Below are 4,445 nucleotides of genomic sequence, written 5' to 3'. Positions count from 1 at the left end.
CTGACTCCATCAGCCAGTAATTAAAACTTGACAAAAAGATTAATATACAGGGGACAATTTTAATCAGAGACTCCTGGAGCATTAGTGCTGGCACAGCCTAAAGAGACCATGTCATCCGGCCTCCTTATTGTATAGATGGGGAAACTGAGGCAGGCACAGGGAGCAACTGGCCTTAGTTTCTTGAAGGAGTCTGGGGGTCAGAGGTCAAGGTGCCCCATGTGATTTCCTGGTCAAAACTCTTCCTCTGCCCTAGTATCACATACATATGGGATAGCTTTAATTATCTTATTATACCATTCAACTTGTCACTGATTCCCAGGGCCTCAGCAAAGGCCTACACCTCAAGATTACTTTTGTACACACTCTGCTTGGCTCCAGGAGGCTGAAGGGATGAGGGTGAATTGAGGAGCTCAGGGAAGCTGAGTTTGGTCACCTCCCAGGGTTCAGGTCAATTAGGGTGCTGAGCTGGGGGATAGTTAGCCTGAGGACATGGCCTTGGCCTTTTTCACTAGAGGGGTTGGAAATGTCACTCATCCATTATCCCAGCCCCTCAATTTGCCAAGTGCTGTCTGAAATCTTAACTGAGATCCACACTCCCCACCAAAGAGAGGGGTTCATTCCTTTTCAAAATGTTTCTATTTTTCTTTCAATGAGACACATTCTTTGTAAGGACATCCACAGAACGCCTCAGGGCATAAGGCCAAAATCCACTTCTCTGCATCCCCTCTACCAATACCCAGCCATAGGCACTGGGAAGAGTTTCTTGTCTAACCTTCTAGACTTCTCTTTCCCCACACCTTTAGGTCTATTGCATGTCCCCTATTGTCACATGGGGACATTGTAACATCCCTGGTGCCTTGCAGGAGGGAGGAGGTCCACTTTGGGATCCTCCCTTCCCTATGCCCTCCTAGGCGACTGTCCTCTGTCTCAGTCTGCTGTCCAGTCAAAGCCCCGAGCTGGCTCACAAGGTGCCTAGTGCCAACTGGAAAAGCATGTCCCTCTAGGCACATAATTGAGAAGAGAGTCCCTGTTCTTGAGGGTGGATGCTCTTTTCCTCTAGGGCAGTGTGAGGAACACCGGGGACCTTGCTTCATGGCCACAATGTCTCCACCTCTGCCCTGTATGTCCACCGACACTGTCACTGCCTTGAACCAGGCTTCCTCCCAGAGACTGCAGTGGCCCCCGTCTTCCCACCAGCTTCCCTGCTTCTCATTGGTCCCTCCAATGCCCCTGCTCCCTGTAGCCAGATGGATTGATGTCACAAGCAAAGTAGATCATGTCCCTCCTAGGCTAAGCCCCTCAATTATTTCCTCTTGCCTCCAGTCAAGGGCACACTCCTTGAGGATGACACTTAGGGATCTTTCCCTATTATTAGCACAAATGTGACTGCACTAGGAACAGGGCCTGTGTGCAGCAGGCTCCCTCACATGTGTGAATTCTGCTTCTACCACTTGCTGGCTGTGTGGCCTCTGGCAATCCAGAGAACCTGGCTACCTCTCAACTTCCTCATCTGCAAAATGGCCATGATGATAATAAGAGCATCTGCTTCGCTGCATTATACAGAATAGGAAATCAGGGAATTTGGGTCAAAGAGCTCAGAAAAGTACCTATGAGATGAGGCCCTGGTAGCCCATGAGCACTTGAAGATCAGTGTCCCAAACGGCCCTCCACCCGAGACCTGAGCCCAGCTCCAGGCAAGTGGGGAAAGGGAGTTCCATGTGATACAGACGGGGACAGAGGTCACTGTGAGACCGCTTACCCTGGACTCACTTCCAGGAGCTGAAAGGAAGATCTGACTGTGGCAGGTCACTTCCTGGAATGAGTCCTTTGAAGGGGACAGAGTTATAAGAACAGGCCCCAAGGGCCCTTTAGCTCCTGCCCTATGGCCTGGGAGAGAAGGAGGCCAGAAGACTTAGGGGATCCACAGAAGCTCCTGAGCCTCAGGTCTCTCATCCACAAAATGAAGTTCTGAATGACATCACAGAGTGGCTGTGGAACTTAAGGGAATAACTCACAGAACACCACCACAATGCCTAGAATATAGTAGGTGCTCAATAAACCCCTGGGGTAGGAAGAAAAGGGAAGACTGTGGACCCTCAGTCCAGAGTGAAGCATGAAATGCTCTGGGCCACCTGTAGCCTAGGGGGTAGGTGACATGACAAAGCACTTCCCAGGTACTTTAGGAGTGCTACTGGCTTTCTATGTGAGCCACGTGGGCAAGGTGGGGTGGAGGAAATATAGCAGTACCGCGATGCACAGGAGACACAGGGAGAGGGCAGCTGTGCTTTTCACTCGATGCTCCTCATTGTCCGTATCTGGAAAGTGGGGATCATCTTGGCAGGTGCACAGGCCTATTGTAAAGCTGAACAAAGCTATTGAGTGGGAAAGTCCACCATAGCGAATGTGGACGTTTACTGGCTCCTCATTGGCCAGAGAAGCCATTTGGAGTCATGATTCACAGTGCTGCCTTTGGAGTCTGGTTGAGGTAGGTACAATTGTGGTTTATTCTTCCTCAACCAGCACACCTAGGCAAGTCACTCAACACCCCTTAGTGACAGTTTTGGTTTTTTTGTCTCTAGAATAGCAATAATAATTATACCCATTTTACAGGATTTGGGAGAAAATTCCTCAATGAGACCACTTCAGTGAAACTTCTAGCCCATGTAAATAGTTACTGTGTAGCTATTGACTTTTTTTCCATTCTGTGGATGGAACCAAGGGACTTATACATGCTAGACAAGCACTGTACCACCACAGTCTCACTGCCTTGCCCAGGCCAGTCTTGAACTTGTTATCCTTCTGCCTCAGTCTTCTGAGTAGCTGGGTTTTCAGGTATGCACCACTGTGCCTTGCCTAATATATAGTATTTTTTAAGATAACATTATTCTTTAAGGAGAGAACGTGTGTCTTAAACCTATAGGCAGGTAGAGTCACATGCCTATAATCCCAGCATCTCAGGAGGCTGAGACAGGAGGATCACAAGTTTGAGGCCAGTCTCATCAATTTATCAAGGCCCTGGAGTGAGACCCTATCTCAAAATAAGAAAATAAAAAGGGATGAGAATGTAGCTTAGTGGTGGAGCATCCCTGGATTAAGCCTCCACAGCCAATAAATACATAAGTAAATAAATAGATAAATAATTCCTTCTCTTGATGCTGCTAATGAAGCCAGAGAATACATCCAACTGACACTCAAGAAATCTTCCATAGCCAAAAAAAGTCCTTAGCTCTCAGGAACATTATTGTATTATGGACTATGATCTCTGGAAGAACTGTTCAAGATTGTTTATTCCAATCACCTCATTATACAGTTGGCCAAACTAAGACTCAGAGTGCAGAACAGATACTCCCCAAAGCTCATGAATGCCATGGCTAGACCTAGGACCAAGGCCTCCTGACAGGAAACCAGTATCCCAAGTTCACCAAGGTAGTTCCTGACTTGGAGTTGCTTCTAAGTGGAAGGGATTCATCCCCCGGCAGAAGACAATTGCTATGGCCTCCCCAGAATCTCAACAGCTTAGAGCCTACTCCCTGTGCTCTGCTGGCCTTGTTCAAGGCCACCCCTAGCTGGTGGCCTAGGTTGGCCTCAGCCTGCCCCCCACAGCAGCCTAGGCCAGGTGCTCTGTGATTGCTTCCTGTCCTCACAGGCTCTGCTTGTTTGCTCTGTCGCTGCTTCCTCACCCCCCAGCACACCAGAGGCACTGACCAACAGTGTGGGACTCCAGGGGCCAGCACCCAGCCTGCTCTCAGAGGTTGGCCAGCCCTCCCCAGACCTACCACCTGGAGCCCAGGAACCCAGCCAGACTCTGGAGACACCCCCCTCAGCACTCCCTCCAGTTTCCCGCCTCCTACACTCACCCCCTCCCCAGCAGCGGGTCCTGCCTCCATCTGGGGGAGAAGCCAAAAAATCAACAGGTGGCCATCCCCAGTGAAGTCCTGGCAAGCCTCAGGCTGAAGGGGACCAAGGCCCCCCTTCTCCCAGCCCACCCCCATTCCCAGCCCCAGCCCAGGGGAACTTGGGCAGTGGCTCCAGATGACAGTGCCTCATGGCAGGACTTGGAAACTGCTGAGGTGGGGATGTGTGGGAGGAGGAGTGAGGTTCCTAAGTCTGTCCCTGAAGGTCTCAGCGACTAGGATTAAAAAGTCCAAGGCAGACAGACAACAGACCTTGACTTCACACTGGCCACTCTCCACATGACATTAGAGCCAGGTCTTCACATGGTCTCTTCTGTCAAATGGGGCCTGCCTACTGTGATCCTTGGCCCAGGGCTGTTGGAGGTGGACACGAGCTGTCTGCAGGTGCATAAGGCCTGTTGGGCAGGGGGGGCAGGGAGTTGGGCCACTCACTTGTCCTAGGTCACTGGGGCCTGAGGGGTTTCAGTTCTCCAATCTGGACAGTCTCTGGCAAACTGGGACACACTCGTCATGCAAACAGTAGGTTCCACT

This window comes from Urocitellus parryii, unplaced genomic scaffold (assembly GCF_045843805.1).
Source record: "Urocitellus parryii isolate mUroPar1 unplaced genomic scaffold, mUroPar1.hap1 Scaffold_125, whole genome shotgun sequence".
Lineage (NCBI taxonomy): Eukaryota > Metazoa > Chordata > Mammalia > Rodentia > Sciuridae > Urocitellus > Urocitellus parryii.
The sequence above is the reverse complement of the archived record's forward strand: the minus strand, read 5'-3'. Positions refer to the sequence as shown.